The sequence below is a fragment of the Oncorhynchus gorbuscha genome, unplaced genomic scaffold (genome assembly GCF_021184085.1).
Source record: "Oncorhynchus gorbuscha isolate QuinsamMale2020 ecotype Even-year unplaced genomic scaffold, OgorEven_v1.0 Un_scaffold_1516, whole genome shotgun sequence".
Lineage (NCBI taxonomy): Eukaryota > Metazoa > Chordata > Actinopteri > Salmoniformes > Salmonidae > Oncorhynchus > Oncorhynchus gorbuscha.
The window spans coordinates 71757-93658 of NW_025746270.1; the positions used below are offsets into that span (position 1 = coordinate 71757).

At 46.7% G+C, this 21902-nt stretch overlaps 1 protein-coding gene across 3 annotated transcripts in view; it reads right to left on the reverse strand.

The window, feature by feature from the left end:
• Positions 1 to 21902, reverse strand: part of LOC124023155 (neurocalcin-delta A) — a 105363-nt gene that overhangs the window by 66997 nt on the left and 16464 nt on the right. The window contains exon 1 of one of the 3 annotated variants that reach the window (XM_046337693.1): positions 16571 to 16840. The exons of 1 other annotated variant lie outside the window; for it this stretch is intronic. The gene's annotated coding sequence lies outside the window, so the exon portion shown is untranslated. Of the gene's footprint in view, positions 1 to 16565; positions 16841 to 21902 lie in introns of those variants that run through there. One more of the 3 variants, XM_046337690.1, reaches the window with a different exon arrangement.

The window sequence follows — 21902 nt, forward strand, 5'->3', positions numbered from 1 at the left end:
ATAAGCAGTGCGTTTGATAAGCAGTGTGTTTGATAAGCAGTGTGTTTGATAAGCAGTGTGTTTTTAGCAGTGTTTTGATAGGCAGTGTGTTTGATAAGCAGTGAGGATACACAGTGTGTTTGATAGGCTGAGTTTGATAAGCAGTGTGTTTTGATAGTGTGTTTGATAAGCAGTGTGTTTTGATAGCAGTGTGTTTTGATAAGCAGTGTGTTTTGATAAGCAGTGTGTTTTGATAAGCAGTGTGTTTGATGAGGAAGCAGTGTGTTTGATAACAGTGTGTTTGATAAGCTGTAGTCAGTGTGTTTGATAAGCAGTGTGTTTGAGAACAGTCTAGGCTGAGGATAGGCAGTGTGTTTGAGGATCTAGCAGCTGTAGACATGTGTTTGATAAGCAGAGTGTTCAACAAATAACCCCTCTTCCATAAGCAGTGTTTATCACCCCCCAAACAACAGCTTGACATTCAGACATGCTGAGTAGAGCCAGAGTCCTCTCAACAAATAACCCTCTTCCATATCACAGCTGTAGTCTCTGTGTTGTAGCAGACAAACAACAGGACACTGACATTCAGACATGTAGCAGAGCCAGAGTCCTCTCAACAAATAACCCCTCTTCCATATCACCCCCAAACAACAGCTTGACATTCAGACATGTAGCAGAGCCAGAGTCCTCTCTCTGCTCAACAAATAACCCCTCTTCCATATCACCCCCCAAACAACAGCTTGACATTCAGACATGTAGCAGAGCCAGAGTCCTCTCAACAAATAACCCCTCTTCCATATCACCCCCCAAACAACAGCTTGACATTCAGACATGTAGCAGAGCCAGAGTCCTCTCTCTGCTCAACAAATAACCCCTCTTCCATATCACCCCCAAACAACAGCTTGACATTCAGACATGTAGCAGAGCCAGAGTCCTCTCTCTGCTCAGAGTCCTCTCAACAAATAACCCCTCTTCCATATCACCCCCCAAACAACAGCTTGACATTCAGACATGTAGTAGAGCCAGAGTCCTCTCTCTGTTGAACCCCTCTTCTCTCTCTGTGGTTTTCAGTCTCTTCCATATCACCCCCCAAACAACAGCTGCTTCCACCGATAGTGTTGCAAGGTTCAACTCTGTGAGGCTGCGTCCTCACATCTCATTTACTGCATGTAGTCTGACCAGGGCCCCACAGGGGGCGGCATTCTGGACCGAACCCGCGGCCGCGAAAAAGCTGCCATTATTTCAGGTCCAGTCATGGGAGAGTGTTTTCAGAGAGAGTGGGTGATACACAGAGTGCCTCTGGTGAACCTCAAAACAACATAAAATCACTATTTCCCATAAAACCCGTCTTAGTTTCAGCTCAAGCTGAAGAGCGGTCAGGGACGGTGTCGTGAATGTCTTTCTGCGGTGATACAACGCTGAATGCTACCATTAGGAGAGATGGTCAACTGACACCATTAGGAGAGATGGTCAACTGACACCATTAGGAGAGATGGTCAACTGACACCATTAGGAGAGATGGTCAACTGACACCATTAGGAGAGATGGTCAACTGACATGGTCATTAGGAGAGATGGTCAACTGACACCATTAGGAGAGATGGTCAACTGACACCATTAGGAGAGATGGTCAACTGACACCATTAGGAGAGATGGTCAACTGACACCATTAGGAGAGATGGTCAACTGACACCATTAGGAGAGATGGTCAACTGACACCATTAGGAGAGATGGTCAACTGACACCATTAGGAGAGATGGTCAACTGACACCATTAGGAGAGATGGTCAACTGACACCATTAGGAGAGATGGTCAACTGACACCATTAGGAGAGATGGTCAACTGACACCATTAGGAGAGATGGTCAACTGACACCATTAGAGATGGTCAACTGACACCATTAGGAGAGATGGTCAACTGACACCATTAGGAGAGATGGTCAACTGACACCATTAGGAGAGATGGTCAACTGACACCATTAGGAGAGATGGTCAACTGACACCATTAGGAGAGATGGTCAACTGACACCATTAGGAGAGATGGTCAACTGACACCATTAGGAGAGATGGTCAACTGACACCATTAGGAGAGATGGTCAACTGACACCATTAGGAGAGATGGTCAACTGACACCATTAGGAGAGATGGTCAACTGACACCATTAGGAGAGATGGTCAACTGACACCATTAGGAGAGATGGTCAACTGACACCATTAGGAGAGATGGTCAACTGACACCATTAGGAGAGATGGTCAACTGACACCATTAGGAGAGATGGTCAACTGACACCATTAGGAGAGATGGTCAACTGACACCATTAGGAGAGATGGTCAACTGACACCATTAGGAGAGATGGTCAACTGACACCATTAGGAGAGATGGTCAACTGACACCATTAGGAGAGATGGTCAACTGACACCATTAGGAGAGATGGTCAACTGACACCATTAGGAGAGATGGTCAACTGACACCATTAGGGGAGATGGTCAACTGACACCATTAGGAGAGATGGTCAACTGACACCATTAGGAGAGATGGTCAACTGACACCATTAGGAGAGATGGTCAACTGACACCATTAGGAGAGATGGTCAACTGACACCATTAGGAGAGATGGTCAACTGACACCATTAGGAGAGATGGTCAACTGACACCATTAGGAGAGATGGTCAACTGACACCATTAGGGGAGATGGTCAACTGACACCATTAGGAGAGATGGTCAACTGACACCATTAGGGGAGATGGTCAACTGACACCATTAGGGGAGATGGTCAACTGACACCATTAGGAGAGATGGTCAACTGACACCATTAGGAGAGATGGTCAACTGACACCATTAGGAGAGATGGTCAACTGACACCATTAGGAGAGATGGTCAACTGACACCATTAGGAGAGATGGTCAACTGACACCATTAGGAGAGATGGTCAACTGACACCATTAGGAGAGATGGTCAACTGACACCATTAGGAGAGATGGTCAACTGACACCATTAGGAGAGATGGTCAACTGACACCATTAGGAGAGATGGTCAACTGACACCATTAGGAGAGATGGTCAACTGACACCATTAGGAGAGATGGTCAACTGACACCATTAACTGAGAGATGGTCAACTGACACCATTAGGAGAGATGGTCAACTGACACCATTAGGAGAGATGGTCAACTGACACCATTAGGAGAGATGGTCAACTGACACCATTAGGAGAGATGGTCAACTGACACCATTAGGAGAGATGGTCAACTGACACCATTAGGAGAGATGGTCAACTGACACCATTAGGAGAGATGGTCAACTGACACCATTAGGAGAGATGGTCAACTGACACCATTAGGAGAGATGGTCAACTGACACCATTAGGAGAGATGGTCAACTGACACCATTAGGAGAGATGGTCAACTGACACCATTAGGAGAGATGGTCAACTGACACCATTAGGAGAGATGGTCAACTGACACCATTAGGGAGATGGTCAACTGTCATGTTAAATTAAACTAAGAAGATGGTCAACTGACACCATTAGGAGAGATGGTCACAGACTGACACCATTACTTCCACCTACGCATTAACCACACCCCTGGAACACACACACACACGTTGGTCATTAGGAGATGATGGTCATTCTGACACCTGAGGACAGAGGACTGACACCATTAGGAGAGATTGACACCAGAGAGACACGAGCTTGGTCTACTTCCACCTACGAGATTAACCACCCACCTGGAACAACACACACACACGTTGGTCTATGAGATGTGTGTATTCTGGCTGAGGACAGAGGACTGACGATTCACAGAGAGACACGAGCTATCTACTTCCACCTACGCATTAACCACCCACCTGGAACACACACACACGTTGGTCTATGAGATGTGTGTATTCTGACACCTGAGGACAGATGGACTGACACCATTAGGAGGTGACATTCTGACACCATTAGATGGTCAACCCACCTGAGAGACACACACACACGTTGGTCTATGAGATGTGTGTATTCTGGCTGAGGACAGAGGATGTCAACTGATTCACATTAGAGAGATGGCTATCTACTTCCACCTAGGCTAACCACCCACCTGGAACACACACACACGTTGGTCTATGAGATGTGTGTATTAGGAGAGATGGTCAACTGACACCATTAGGACAGATGGTCAACTGATTTGGATGACAGAGATGGTCACTGACACCACAGGTCTATGAGATGTGTCAACTGGCTGAGGACAGAGGACTGATTTCGGATTCACAGAGAGACACGAGCTATCTACTTCCACCTACGCATTAACCACCCACCTGGAAACACACACACACACACGTTGGTCTATGAGATGTGTGTATTCTGACACCTAGGAGAGATGGAATGACACATTACAGAGATGGTCAACTGACACACACAGAGATGGTCTATGAGATGTGTGTAAATTCACTGAGGACAGAGGACTGATATCGGATTCACAGAGAGACACGAGCTATCTACTTCCACCTACGCATTAACCACCCACCTGGAAACACACACACACGTTGGTCTATGAGATGTGTGTATTCTGGCTGGAATGACACAGACACACAGATGTGTGTATTCTGCATTGAGGACAGACACACACAGGTTGGTCTATGAGATGTGTGTATTCTGGCTGAGGACAGAGGGATTTCGGATTCACAGAGAGACACACACACACAGGTTGGTCTATGAGATGTGTGTATTCTGGCTGGAATGACACACACAGGTTGGTCTATGAGATGTGTGTATTCTGGCTGGAATGACACACACACAGGTTGGTCTATGAGATGTGTGTATTCTGGCTGGAATGACACACACACACACACACACAGGTTGGTCTATGAGATGTGTGTATTCTGGCTGGAATGACACACACACACACACACACACACACACACACACACACACACACACACACACACACACACACACACACACACACACACACACACACACACACACACACACACACACACACACACACACACACACACACACACACACACAGGTCTATGAGATGTGTGTATTCTGAGGACAGAGGACTGCTTTAACACAATAGCAGCCTTGTGTCACCATGGTAACTCCTCCCTCTGATCAGGGAGACAAGTCCTAAACCATCTCTGACTGGTCTCTCTGTGTCTCTCAGCTTTAGGACCAGGCAGCCTGTTTCTCTCTCTGATCAGGGAGACAAGTCCTAAACCATCTCTGACTGGTCTCTCTGTGTCTCTCAGCTTTAGGACCAGGCAGCCTGTTTCTCTCTCTGATCAGGGAGACAAGTCCTAAACCATCTCTGACTGGTCTCTCTGTGTCTCTCAGCTTTAGGACCAGGCAGCCTGTTTCTCTCTCTGATCAGGGAGACAAGTCCTAAACCATCTCTGACTGGTCTCTCTGTGTCTCTCAGCTTTAGGACCAGGCAGCTTGTTTCTCTCTCTGTGGTTTTCAAGAGATCAGCTTCAGGACCAGCTGACTGGCCTGTGTCCCTCCCTAAAGAGTCATTGTGGGGAGGGTAAAGAGAGGGTAAAGAGTCATTGTGGGGAGGGGTCAGGAGGGTAAAGAGAGGGTAAAGAGTCATTGTGGGGAGGGTAAAGGAGTCATTGTGGGGAGGGTAAAGAGTCATTGTGGGGAGGGTAAAGAGTCATTGTGGGGAGGGTAAAGAGTCATTGTGGGGAGGGTAAAGAGTCATTGTGGGGAGGGTAAAGAGTCATTGTGGGGAGGGTAAAGAGTCATTGTGGGGAGGGTAAAGAGTCATTGTGGGGAGGGTAAAGAGTCATTGTGGGGAGGGTAAAGAGTCATTGTGGGGAGGGTAAAGAGTCATTGTGGGGAGGGTAAAGAGTCATTGTGGGGAGGGTAAAGAGTCATTGTGGGGAGGGTAAAGAGTCATTGTGGGGGGGTAAAGAGTCATTGTGGGGAGGGTAAAGAGTCATTGTGGGGAGGGTAAAGAGTCATTGTGGGGAGGGTAAAGAGTCATTGTGGGGAGGGTAAAGAGTCATTGTGGGGAGGGTAAAGAGTCATTGTGGGGGGGTAAAGAGTCATTGTGGGGAGGGGGGGGTAAAGAGTCATTGTGGGGAGGGTAAAGAGTCATTGTGGGGAGGGTAAAGAGTCATTGTGGGGAGGGTAAAGAGTCATTGTGGGGGGGTAAAGAGTCATTGTTGGGGGTAAAGAGTCATTGTGGGGACAGAAAGTCATTGATCTGTCAATAGAGGCAGAGACTCTGGAGGATTGATTTGGTACAAAGTCATTGTGGGGAACTACAAAATCATTGTTCCCCTCAAAACAGGTAAATATCACATTAGGTTCATTGTGGGGACAGAAAAATTGTGTTCCTATGCACATTATGGGGGGGTAAACCCACAACATGTGGGGGGGTCATTGTGGGGGGTATACACCCACATTGTGGGGACCCACAAGAGTCATTATGAGTCATTGTTGGGGGGTACAAATAGCACGTCACAGAAATACATCTGTCAATATACAGAGACTCTGGAGGACCCACATTTATACAACCCACAACTACAAAATCTAATTGTTCCCCTCAAAACAGGTAAATATCACATTAGGTTCAAACAATATACAGAACAATGTGTTCCTATGCACATTATATATCCCACATATACACCCACAATATATACACCCTCAATATACACCCACAACATATACACCCACAATATATATCCGCAATATACACCCACAAATATACACCTGGGTTGGCAATATACACCCTCAATATACACCCAACCAATATACACCCACAATATACACCCACAATATACACCCACAACATATACACCCACAATATATACACCCACAATATACACACCCCACAATATATACACCCACAATATATACACCCACAACATATACACCCTATGTGGGTTGGCAGAGCATACGTTGCTGCCTGCTATAGGATATACACCTGACAACCAATATACCCTCTATATGGGTTGGCAGAGCACTATACACCCACAGGATATACACACAATCTGACAGACCAACCATGTCCTCTATGTGGGTTACACCCACAATTATACACCCACTGCTATAGGATGAGGGACAGTATATGACAGACAACCATGTCCCTATGTGGGTTGGCAGAGCACTACGTTGCTGCCTGCTATAGGATGAGGGACAGTGTCTGACAGACCAACCATGTCCTCTATGTGGGTTGGCAGAGCACTACGTTGCTGCCTGCTATAGGATGAGGGACAGTGTCTGACAGACCAAGTGTCCATGTCCTCTATGTGGGTTGGCAGAGCACTACGTTGCTGCCTGCTATAGGATGAGGGACAGTGTCTGACAGACCAACCATGTCCTCTATGTGGGTTGGCAGAGCACTACGTTGCTGCCTGCTATAGGATGAGGGACAGTGTCTGACAGACCAACCATGTCCTCTATGTGGGTTGGCAGAGCACTACGTTGCTGCCTGCTATAGGATGAGGGACAGTGTCTGACAGACCAACCATGTCCTCTATGTGGGTTGGCAGAGCTCTACGTTGCTGCCTGCTATAGGATGAGGGACAGTGTCTGACAGACCAACCATGTCCTCTATGCTTATTGTTATTGATCAAAGTGCAGTTATTTTAACCCTTGATTATTACCGTTGTCCCGTCGACAGACTTAATGATTATTTTAATGATGCTAATATTGTAAATCTCCAGGGTAAACTTTGGCATTTATGTACAGTACCAGTCAAACGTTGGGACACATCTACTCATTCTAGGTTTTTGTTTCTCATTTTTTAAATTATTGGGACATGCCTGAATGTGCAAAGCTGTCATCAAGGCAAAGCTCCTTTGAAGAATCTCAAGTATAAAACAGATATTTTGAATTGTTGAGCTTTTTTTGGTAACTACATGATTCCATAATGTGTTATTTTCATAGTGTTGATGTCTTCACTATTATTCTACAACGTAGAAAATAGTAAAAAATAAAGAAAAACCCTTGAATGAGAAGGTGTGTCTAAACATTTGACTTGTACATGGTTACGTCATGCCAATAAAGCTAATTGAATTGAACTTAATTCAATTGAGTGACAGACAGAGATAAAAAAAAATACATGTATTTAACTAGGCAAGTCAGTTAAGGACAAATTCTTATTTCCAATGATGGACTAGGAACAGTGGGTTAACTGCCTGTACCTTGTCAGCTCGGGGATTTGATCTAGCAACGCTCTAACCACTAGGCTACCTGCCGCCCCAGATACATACAGAGACAGAGAAAGAGATCTATACATAGAGACAGAGATAGAGAGAGATCAATCTCCAAGTTAACCCCTCTGCTTCTCTCTCCAAAGGGCCTTTTCATGCCAGAGACAGAGATACATACAGAGAGACAGAGATACATACAGAGAGACAGAGATACATACAGAGAGACAGAGATACAGAGATACAGACAGAGAGACAGAGATACATACAGAGAGACAGAGATACATACAGAGAGACAGAGATACATACAGAGAGACAGAGAGACAGAGATACATACAGAGAGACAGAGATACAGAGATACATACAGAGAGACAGAGATACATACAGAGAGACAGAGATACATACAGAGAGACAGAGATACATACAGAGATACAGAGAGACAGAGATACATACAGAGAGACAGAGAGACAGAGATACATACAGAGAGACAGAGAGACAGAGATACATACAGAGAGACAGAGATACAGACAGAGAGACAGAGAGACATACAGAGAGACAGAGAGACAGAGATACATACAGAGAGACAGAGATACATACAGAGAGACATACAGAGAGACATACAGAGAGACATACAGAGAGACAGAGATACATACAGAGAGACAGAGATACATACAGAGAGACAGAGAGACAGAGATACATACAGAGAGACAGAGATACAGAGATACATACAGAGAGACAGAGATACATACAGAGAGACAGAGAGACAGAGATACATACAGAGAGACAGAGATACATACAGAGAGACAGAGATACATACAGAGAGACAGAGATACATACAGAGAGACAGAGATACATACAGAGAGACAGAGATACATACAGAGAGACAGAGATACATACAGAGAGACAGAGATACATACAGAGAGACAGAGATACATACAGAGAGACAGAGATACATACAGAGAGACAGAGAGACAGAGATACATACAGACAGAGAGACAGAGAGACAGAGAGTTAATCCAAACAGAGAGACAGAGATACATACAGAGAGACAGAGATACATACAGAGAGACAGAGATACAGACAGAGATACATACAGAGAGACAGAGATACATACAGAGAGACAGAGATACATACAGAGAGACAGAGATACATACAGAGAGACAGAGATACATACAGAGAGACAGAGATACATACAGACAGAGAGACAGAGAGATCAATCTCCAAGTTAACCCCTCTGCTTCTCTCTCCAAAGGGCCTCTTCATGCCAGAGACAGAGAACATGTATTTCTACAGCCCCGTTTCACAACAGGAAGAGAGGCTCCGTTGTGACTGCAGTGAGTGGCCCATTTCAAATCCACACATTTGGAGCTGGTTAAACTGGAATGAAAGAGCTGAACCGACCAAAAGTGTCACTTGTTTCTCAAACCGTTGTTTACTGTCAATCCCCTAGTCTAAATAACTTTAAAAAACGTCTTGTGGGAAACATACACTTCAACGAGGTGAGCTCACACGTTCCTGTGTTGTCCAGACAGCAACACACAGACAGCTGGACACGAGCGTGACATGTCATCATGACAGACGTGCATTACCCATAGAGAAACAACAGCATTACATTCCACTGGGAGATGAGGGCTTTTATCTGAGGATTAGCATCATTATCATCTCAAACTACCTCAATATCATCTCAGAGGATTAGACCCCAACAGTCTACAGCCTAAACTACCTCAATATCATAGAGGAGGATTAGACCCCAACAGTCTACAGCCTAAACTACCTCAATATCATCTCAGAGGATTAGACCCCAGGTCACCAGTCTACATCCTAAACTACCTCAACATCATAGAGGAGGATTAGACCCCAGGTCAACAGTCTACATCCTAAACTACCTCAATATCTACCAGGTCAATATCATCAATATCAGGAGGATTAGACCCCAGGTCACCAGTCTACATCCTAAACTACCTCAATATCATCTCAGAGGATTAGACCCAACAGTCTACAGTCAGAGGATTCAGTCTACAGCCTAAACTACCTCAATATCATCTCAGAGGATTAGACCCCAACAGTCTACATCCTAAACTACCTCAATATCATCTCAGAGGATTAGACCCCAGGTCACCAGTCTACATCCTAAACTACCTCAATATCATCTCAGAGGATTAGACCCCAGGTCACCAGTCTACATCCTAAACTACCTCAATATCATAGAGGAGGATTAGACCCCAGGTCATCAGTCTACATCCTAAACTACCTCAACATCATCTCAGAGGATTAGACCCCAGGTCATCAGTCTACATCCTAAACTACCTCAATATCATCTCAGAGGATTAGACCCCAGGTCATCAGTCTACATCCTAAACTACCTCATCATCATAGAGGAGGATTAGACCCCAGGTCAACAGTCTACATCCTAAACTACCTCAATATCATAGAGGAGGATTAGACCCCAGGTCACCAGTCTACATCCTAAACTACCTCAATATCATCTCAGAGGATTAGACCCCAGGTCACCAGTCTACATCCTAAACTACCTCAATATCATCTCAGAGGATTAGACCCCAACAGTCTACATCCTAAACTACCTCAATATCATAGAGGAGGATTAGACCCCAGGTCATCAGTCTACATCCTAAACTACCTCAATATCATAGAGGAGGATTAGACCCCAGGTCATCAGTCTACATCCTAAACTACCTCAACATCATCTCAGAGGATTAGACCCCAGGTCATCAGTCTACATCCTAAACTACCTCAATATCATAGAGGAGGATTAGACCCCAGGTCAACAGTCTACATCCTAAACTACCTCAATATCATCTCAGAGGATTAGACCCCAGGTCATCAGTCTACATCCTAAACTACCTCAATATCACCTCAGAGGATTAGACCCCAGGTCACCAGTCTACATCCTAAACTACCTCAATATCATCTCAGAGGATTAGACCCCAACAGTCTACAGCCTAAACTACCTCAATATCATCTCAGAGGATTAGACCCCAGGTCACCAGTCTACATCCTAAACTACCTCAATATCATAGAGGAGGATTAGACCCCCAGGTCACCAGTCTACACCCTAAACTACCTCAATATCATCTCAGAGGATTAGACCCCAACAGTCTACAGCCTAAACTACCTCAATATCATCTCAGAGGATTAGACCCCAGGTCACCAGTCTACATCCTAAACTACCTCAACATCACCTCAGAGGATTAGACCCCAACAGTCTACATCCTAAACTACCTCAATATCATAGAGGAGGATTAGACCCCAGGTCACCAGTCTACATCCTAAACTACCTCAATATCATCTCAGAGGATTAGACCCCAGGTCATCAGTCTACATCCTAAACTACCTCAATAAACCTCAGAGGATTAGACCCCAACAGTCTACATCCTAAACTACCTCAATATCATCTCAGAGGATTAGACCCCAGGTCACCAGTCTACATCCTAAACTACCTCAATATCATAGAGGAGGATTAGACCCCCAGGTCACCAGTCTACACCCTAAACTACCTCAATATCATCTCAGAGGATTAGACCCCAGGTCACCAGTCTACATCCTAAACTACCTCAATATCACCTCAGAGGATTAGACCCCAACAGTCTACATCCTAAACTACCTCAATATCATAGAGGAGGATTAGACCCCAGGTCACCAGTCTACATCCTTAACTACCTCAATATCATAGAGGAGGATTAGACCCCAGCTCATCAGTCTACATCCTAAACTACCTCATCAGATTAACAGACCCAGTTCATCAGTCTATATCCTAAACTACCTCAGAGTAATGGACCCAGTCTACATCCTAAACTACCTCATCATCAGAGTAATGGACCCAGTTCATCAGTCTACATCCTAAACTACCTCATCAGAGTAATGGACCCAACTCATCAGTCTATATCCTAAACTACCTCATCAGAGTAATGGACCCAGTTCATCAGTCTATATCCTAAACTACCTCATCAGAGTAATGGACCCAGTCTATATCCTAAACTACCTCATCAGAGTAATGGACCCAGTTCATCAGTCTACATCCTAAACTACCTCATCAGAGTAATGGACCCAGTTCATCAGTCTACATCCTAAACTACCTCATCAGAGTAATGGACCCAGTTCATCAGTCTATATCCTAAACTACCTCATCAGAGTAATGGACCCAGTCTACATTCTAAACTACCTCATCATCAGAGGAATGGACCCAGCTCATCAGTCTACATCCTAAACTACCTCATCAGAGTAATGGACCCAGTCTACATCCTAAACTACCTCATCAGAGTAATGGACCCAGCTCATCAGTCTACATCCTAAACTACCTCATCATCAGAGTAATGGTCCCAGCTCATCAGTCTACATCCTAAACTACCTCATCAGAGTAATGGACCCAGCTCATCAGTCTATATCCTAAACTACCTCATCAGAGGAATGGACCCAGCTCATCAGTCTACATCCTAAACTACCTCATCATCAGAGTAATGATCCCAGCTCATCAGTCTATATCCTAAACTACCTCATCAGAGGAATGGACCCAGCTCATCAGTCTACATCCTAAACTACCTCATCATCAGAGAAATGGACCCAGTCTACATCCTAAACTACCTCATCATCAGAGTAATGGACCCAGCTCATCAGTCTATATCCTAAACTACCTCATCAGAGTAATGGACCCAGTCTACATCCTAAACTACCTCATCAACAGAGTAATGATCCCAGCTCATCAGTACCATCCTAAACTACCTCATCATCAGAGAAATGGACCCAGTCTACATCCTAAACTACCTCAACATCATAGAGGATTAGACCCCAGGTCATCAGTCTACATCCTAAACTACCTCAACATCATAGAGGATTAGACCCCAGGTCATCAGTCTACATCCTAAACTACCTCATCATCATAGAGGAGGATTAGACCCCAGGTCAACAGTCTACATCCTAAACTACCTCAACATCATAGAGGAGGATTAGACCCCAGGTCACCAGTCTACATCCTAAACTACCTCATTATCAGAGGAATGGACCCATCCCATCAGTCTACATCCTAAACTACTAAACTACCTCATCAGAGTAATGGACCCAACTCATCAGTCTATATCCTAAACTACCTCATCAGAGTAATGGACCCAGTTCATCAGTCTATATCCTAAACTACCTCATCAGAGTAATGGACCCAGTCTATATCCTAAACTACCTCATCAGAGTAATGGACCCAGTTCATCAGTCTATATCCTAAACTACCTCATCAGAGTAATGGACCCAGTCTACATTCTAAACTACCTCATCATCAGAGGAATGGACCCAGCTCATCAGTCTACATCCTAAACTACATCAGAGTAATGGACCCAGTCTACATCCTAAACTACCTCATCAGAGTAATGGACCCAGCTCATCAGTCTACATCCTAAACTACCTCATCATAGAGTAATGGACTCAGTCTATATCCTAAACTACCTCATCAGAGTAATGGTCCCAGCTCATCAGTCTACATACTAAACTACCTCATCAGAGTAATGGACCCAGCTCATCAGTCTATATCCTAAACTACCTCATCAGAGGAATGGACCCAGCTCATCAGTCTACATCCTAAACTACCTCATCATCAGAGTAATGGACCCAGTCTACATCCTAAACTACCTCATCATCAGAGTAATGGACCCAGTTCATCAGTCTACATCATAAACTACCTCATCGGAGTAATGGACCCAGCCCATCAGTCTACATCCTAAACTACCTCATCGGAGTAATGGATCCAGCTCATCAGTCTATATCCTAAACTACATCATCAGAGTAATGGACCCAACTCATCAGTCTATATCCTAAACTACCTCATCAGAGCAATGGACCCAGTCTACATTCTAAACTACCTCATCATCAGAGTAATGGACCCAGCTCATCAGTCTACATCCTAAACTACCTCATCAGAGTAATGGACCCAGTCTACATTCTAAACTACCTCATCATCAGAGTAATGGACCCAGCTCATCAGTCTACATCCTAAACTACCTCATCAGAGTAATGGACCCAGCTCATCAGTCTACATCCTAAACTACCTCATCAGAGTAATGGACCCAGCTCATCAGTCTACATCCTAAACTACCTCATCAGAGTAATGGACCCAGCTCATCAGTCTATATCCTAAACTACCTCATCAGAGTAATGGACCCAGCTCATCAGTCTACATCCTAAACTGCTGTACTAAGTTGACTACAACAGAGAAGGAGAACAAGAGGAAAAGATAAAGAGAGGGAGAAGAGAACATGTCGTGTCTGTAGAGGATATATGTAACCCCCCCCTCTTTATCTCTGGTCTCCACGGGCTGTTGGATTCTCCCCCCCCTCTATCTCTGGTCCCCACAGGCTGTTGGATTCTCCCTCTTCCTCTCCACACCCACTTTAAACCCCATTCCCTCCTCTGAGGCAGCTGCTTGCCCCCTGTACTCCCCCCTCTAACCCCAGCCCTCCAGCCCCAACCTCAATCCCTCCAGCCCCAACCTCAATCCCTCCAGCCCCAACCCCAACCCCTCCAGCCCCCCCAACCCCTCCAGCCCCAACCCCAACCCCTCCAGCCCCAACCCCAACCTCAACCCCTCCAACCCCAACCTCAACCCCTCCAGCCCCAACCTCAACCTCTCCAACCCCAACCTCAACCCCTCCAGCCCCAACCTCAGCCCTCCAGCCCCAACCTGAGCCCAACCCTCAGCCTCCAAGCCCCAACCTCAGCCCCCTCCAGCCCCAACCTCAACCCCTCCAGCCCCAACCTCAACCTCTCCAGCCCCAACCTTTAACCCCTCCAGCCCCAACCTCAATCCCTCCAGCATTACTCCTACACCACAGTCCTCCAGGAGCATTACTCCTACACCACAGTCCTCCAGGAGCATTACTCCTACACCACAGTCCTCCAGGAGCATTACTCCTACACCACAGTCCTCCAGGAGCATTACTCCTACACCACAGTCCTCCAGGAGCATTACTCCTACACCACAGTCCTCCAGGAGCATTACTCCTACACCACAGCATTACACTCCTACATTACTTCTAACCCCAACCCAGTCTTTCCAACAGTATTCTAACCCCTTTCTATCCAACAGTATTCTAACCCCCTCTATCCAACAGTATTCTAACCCCCTCTATCCAACAGTATTCTAACCCCCTCTATCCAACAGTATTCTAACCCCCTCTATCCAACAGTATTCTAACCCCCTCTATCCAACAGTATTCTAACCAACAGTATTCTAACCCCCCTCTATCCAACAGTATTCTAACCCCTCTATCCAACAGTATTCTAACCCCTCTATCCAACAGTATTCTAACCCCCTCTATCCAACAGTATTCTAACCCCCTCTAACCAACAGTATTCTAACCAACAGTATTCTAACCCTAACCCCCTCTATCCAACAGTATTTTAACCCCCTCTATCCAACAGTATTCTAACCCCTCTAACCAACAGTATTCTAACCCCTCTAACCAACAGTATTCTAACCCTAACCCCCTCTATCCAACAGTATTTTAACCCCTCCAACCAACAGTATTCTAACCCCCTCTATCTCACAGTATTCTAACCCCTCTATCTCACAGTATTCTAACCCCCCTCTATCTCACAGTATTCTAACCCCTCTATCTCACAGTATTCTAACCCCCTCTATCTCACAGTATTCTAACCCCCTCTATCAGTATCTCACAGTATTCTAACCCCCTCTGACAGTATTCTAACCCCCTCTGACAGTATTCTAACCCCCTCTGACAGTATTCTAACCCCCTCTGACAGTATTCTAACCCCCTCTGACAGTATTCTAACCCCTCTGACAGTATTCTAACCCCCTCTGACAGTATTCTAACCCCCTCTGACAGTATTCTAACCCCTCTGACAGTATTCTAACCCCCTCTGACAGTATTCTAACCCCCTCTGACAGTATTCTAATTCTAACCCCTCTGACAGTATTCTAACCCCTCTGACAGTATTCTAACCCCCTCTGACAGTATTCTAACCCCTCTGACAGTATTCTAACCCCTCTGACAGTATTCTAACCCCCTCTAACAGTATTCTAACCCCTCTGACAGTATTCTAACCCCCTCTGACAGTATTCTAACCCCTCTGACAGTATTCTAACCCCCCACTGACAGTATTCTAACCCCCTCTAACAGTATTCTAACCCCCTCTAACAGTATTCTAACCCCCTCTAACAGTATTCTAACCCCCTCTAACAGTATTCTAACTCCTCAGTCTCTGGACTCATGGGAAAGTAACATTTCATATCCCTTCACAGTTCCTTATTCAAACCAACACAATGCAAATGTTCTGCCGACTGTTGCCTGTGGTCAATCCTGCAGCTCTCACAACATTGCAAAAGCCGAATGAGAAGCGTGTGTTGCCGAGAGTAAAAGAAAATAGCAAATCATTTAAACAAAAACAACCGGTTTCTCACACAAAAAGACAAGACCGGAGATCTTACCTCACCCTGGTGTGTAGTAACGTAGGTCTGTTAACAGTCCATAATCCAATAGGTCCTATGGTTTGCAGAGTGTCAGCGACAGGCAGCAGTGACAACAGGAGAGGATCTAGCTAACAGAACAGAGGAAGAGGCTTCGACGAGACACCAGGCAGAACTGACAACAACTAGCGACTCCCAACACCCAAGAAGAAGAAGAGACTCTCACAAGCCCCCACAGCTGCTAACTGAAATGTCTTGAGCGAAGCTGTTCACCCAAACTCTGCCTCCTCTCCTCTCTGACGTCAAACCCCCGGTGGGGTCACATGACACGGTTCTATGAAAGGCGTTGCCCTGGTAACAGTAGAACACAAGGGGAGGGGGGGGGGGGGCTACTGCTGAAAGCGGTTTCAATAGGTCCTCTATAACACAGCAGCAGCCAGGGCTGGGAAATACACTCTACAAGTCAGTCAGCAGCACAGAGAGACGACAGACACGTGTTAACATCGACCCTGCAGAGTTTCAAAGGTCTCCTTTTAAAACTGGACAACTGAACTGAGTCACCTGGAAAAAGAGGGAAGGGGGTTTGGGTTTAGGTCACTCCATTTTCATACTATAAGCAGTCTGATCTTCTCAGCTAACTACTCATCCACAGGTAGTCTGATCTCAGCTAACTACTGAACCCCACGCAGTCTGATCTCAGCTAACTACTCACCCACAGGTAGTCTGATCTCAGCTAACTACTGAACCCCACGCAGTCTGATCTTCTCAGCTAACTACTCATCCACAGGTAGTCTGATCTCAGCTAACTCATCACCCACACGCAGTCTGATCCTAACACTGTAGTCTGATCTCAGCTAACTACTCACCCACAGGTACTGATCTCAGGCAGTCTGATCTCAGCTAACTACTGAGTCTGATCTTCTCCCATGCAGTCTGATCTCAGCTAACTACTCACCCACAGGTAGTCTGATCTCAGCTAACTACTGAACCCCACGCAGTCTGATCTTCTCAGCTAACTACTGAACCCCACGCAGTCTGATCTTCTCAGCTAACTACTGAACCCCACGCAGTCTGATCTTCTCAGCTAACTACTGAACCCCACGCAGTCTGATCTCAGCTAACTACTGAACCCCACATGCAGTCTGATCTCAGCTAACTACTGACCCACACGCAGTCTGATCTCAGCTAACTACTCACCCACAGGTAGTCTGATCTCAGCTAACTACTGAACCACACGCAGTCTGATCTTCTCAGCTAACTACTGAACCCCACGCAGTCTGATCTTCTCAGCTAACTACTGAACCCCACGCAGTCTGATCTTCTCAGCTAACTACTCACCCACAGGTAGTCTGATCTCAGCTAACTACTGAACCCCACGCAGTCTGATCTTCTCAGCTAACTACTGAACCCCACGCAGTCTGATCTTCTCAGCTAACTACTGAACCCCACGCAGTCTGATCTTCTCAGCTAACTACTGAACCCCACGCAGTCTGATCTCAGCTAACTACTGACCCACAGGCAGTCTGATCTCAGCTAACTACTGACCCACAGGCAGTCTGGTCTCAGCTAACTACTCACCCACACGCAGTCTGATCTTCTCAGCTAACTACTGAACCCCACACAGTCTGATCTCAGCTAACTACTGACCCACACGCAGTCTGATCTCAGTTAACTACTGAACCCCACGCAGTCTGATCTCGGCTAACTACTGACCCCACGCAGTCTGATCTCAGCTAACTACTGAACCCCACGCAGTCTGAACTCCTCGGCTAACTACTGAACCCCACGCAGTCTGATCTCGGCTAACTACTGAACCCCACGCAGCCTGATCTTCTCAGCTAACTACTGACCCACACGCAGCCTGATCTTCTCAGCTAACTACTGACCCACACGCAGCCTGATCTTCTCAGCTAACTACTGACCCACACGCAGTCTGATCTTCTCAGCTAACTACTGACCCACACGCAGTCTGATCTCAGCTAACTACTCACCCACACGCAGTCTGATCTTCTCAGCTAACTACTGAACCCCACACAGTCCGATCTCAGCTAACTACTGACCCACACGCAGTCTGATCTCAGTTAACTACTGAACCCCACGCAGTCTGATCTCGGCTAACTACTGACCCCACGCAGTCTGAACTCCTCGGCTAACTACTGAACCCCACGCAGCCTGATCTCGGCTAACTACTGAACCCCACGCAGCCTGATCTTCTCAGCTAACTACTGACCCACACGCAGCCTGATCTTCTCAGCTAACTACTGACCCACACGCAGCCTGATCTTCTCAGCTAACTACTGACCCACACGCAGTCTGATCTTCTCAGCTAACTACTGACCCACACGCAGTCTGATCTTCTCGGCTAACTACTGAACCCCACGCAGTCTGATCTCAGCTAACTACTGACCCACACGCAGTCTGATCTCAGCTAACTACTGAACCCCATGCAGTCTGATCTTCTCAGCTAACTACTGAACCCCACGCAGTCTGATCTTCTCAGCTAACTACTGAACCCCACGCAGTCTGATCTTCTCAGCTAACTACTGAACCACACGCAGCCTGATCTCAGCTAACTACTGAACCACACGCAGCCTGATCTCAGCTAACTACTGAACCACACGCAGCCTGATCTCAGCTAACTACTGAACCACACGCAGCCTGATCTCAGCTAACTACTGAACCACACGCAGCCTGATCTTCTCGGCTAACTACTGAACCACACGCAGTCTGATCTTCCCCAGACAGCTACATGTTGTCTAGCCCAGACAGCTACATGTTGTCTACCCCAGACAGCTACATGTTGTCTACCCCAGACAGCTACATGTTGGTGTTGTCTAGCCCAGACAGCTACATGTTGGTGTTGTCTAGCCCAGACAGCTACATGTTGGTGTTGTCTAGCCCAGACAGCTACATGTTGTCTAGCCCAGACAGCTACATGTTGTCTAGCCCAGACAGCTACATGTTGTCTAGCCCAGACAGCTACATGTTGTCTAGCCCAGACAGCTACATGTTGTCTAGCCCAGACAGCTACATGTTGGTGTTGTCTAGCCCAGACAGCTACATGTTGGTGTTGTCTAGCCCAGACAGCTACATGTTGGTGTTGTCTAGGCCAGACAGCTACATGTTGTCTAGCCCAGACAGCTACATGTTGTCTAGCCCAGACAGCTACATGTTGTCTAGCCCAGACAGCTACATGTTGTCTAGCCCAGACAGCTACATGTTGTCTAGCCCAGACAGCTACATGTTGTCTAGCCCAGACAGCTACATGTTGTCTAGCCCAGACAGCTACATGTTGTCTAGCCCAGACAGCTACATGTTGTCTAGCCCAGACAGCTACATGTTGTCTACCCCAGACAGCTACATGTTGTCTACCCCAGACAGCTACATGTTGGTGTTGTCTACCCCAGACAGCTACATGTTGGTGTTGTCTACCCCAGACAGCTACATGTTGGTGTTGTCTACCCCAGACAGCTACATGTTGTCTACCCCAGACAGCTACATGTTGGTGTTGTCTACCCCAGACAGCTACATGTTGGTGTTGTCTACCCCAGACAGCTACATGTTGGTGTTGTCTACCCCAGACAGCTACATGTTGTCTACCCCAGACAGCTACATGTTGGTGTTTTCTACCCCAGACAGCTACATGTTGGTGTTGTCTACCCCAGACAGCTACATGTTGGTGTTGTCTACCCCAGACAGCTACATGTTGGTGTTGTCTACCCCAGACAGCTACATGTTGTCTAGCCCAGACAGCTACATGTTGGTGTTGTCTAGCCCAGACAGCTACATGTTGGTGTTGTCTAGCCCAGACAGCTACATGTTGGTGTTGTCTAGCCCAGACAGCTACATGTTGTCTAGCCCAGACAGCTACATGTTGTCTAGCCCAGACAGCTACATGTTGTCTAGCCCAGACAGCTACATGTTGTCTAGCCCAGACAGCTACATGTTGTCTAGCCCAGACAGCTACATGTTGTCTAGCCCAGACAGCTACATGTTGTCTACCCCAGACAGCTACATGTTGTCTACCCCAGACAGCTACATGTTGTCTACCCCAGACAGCTACATGTTGGTGTTGTCTACCCCAGACAGCTACATGTTGTCTACCCCAGACAGCTACATGTTGTCTACCCCAGACAGCTACATGTTGGTGTTGTCTACCCCAGACAGCTACATGTTGGTGTTGTCTACCCCAGACAGCTACATGTTGGTGTTGTCTACCCCAGACAGCTACATGTTGGTGTTGTCTACCCCAGACAGCTACATGTTGGTGTTGTCTACCCCAGACAGCTACATGTTGTCTACCCCAGACAGCTACATGTTGGTGTTTTCTACCCCAGACAGCTACATGTTGGTGTTGTCTACCCCAGACAGCTACATGTTGGTGTTGTCTACCCCAGACAGCTACATGTTGGTGTTGTCTACCCCAGACAGCTACATGTTGTCTAGCCCAGACAGCTACATGTTGTCTAGCCCAGACAGCTACATGTTGTCTAGCCCAGACAGCTACATGTTGTCTACCCCAGACAGCTACATGTTGTCTACCCCAGACAGCTACATGTTGTCTACCCCAGACAGCTACATGTTGTCTACCCCAGACAGCTACATGTTGTCTACCCCAGACAGCTACATGTTGTCTACCCCAGACAGCTACATGTTGTCTACCCCAGACAGCTACATGTTGTCTACCCCAGACAGCTACACGTTGTCTACCCCAGACAGCTACACGTTGGTGTTGTTGGCTCAGGGGTTTCTGGTGCACGCTATTTTCAAATAATACACACAACAAAAGAGTGATGGCACTTCAGGCGGGGATATTTTGGGGTCAACCCCCCTCTCTGTCCCCATCCCCCTACCCAGACACTGTGTATAGGGACAACTATAGAACCACTACTTCCATATAAGTAATTTGAATAGAAGAATAGCATCGGTCGGCCTGCTGAATAGAGGGAATGGGGCCAGGGCAGAGGGGTGAGGAAGGACAGAGAGACAGAGAGAGAAAAAAGGAGGGAGAAATGCTAGTTAAAGGCCATACTAGGACAAATGAGAGAGCTTCCTGCTACTCTGCTGGAACAGCTGGACAGAAATAGGACCAGGCAGAGAGGGGCTCCCGGACCAGGCAGAGAGCGGGGCTCCCGGACCAGGCAGAGAGGGGCTCCCGGACCAGGCAGAGAGCGGGGCTCCCGGACCAGGCAGAGAGCGGGGCTCCCGGACCAGGCAGAGAGCGGGGCTCCCGGACCAGGCAGAGAGGGGCTCCCGGACCAGGCAGAGAGGGGCTCCCGGACCAGTCAGGACATCAACTAAATAAAATGAATATGGCCCAGATGCTGATGATAAAATATTTAGACTGGGGTTAAAGGG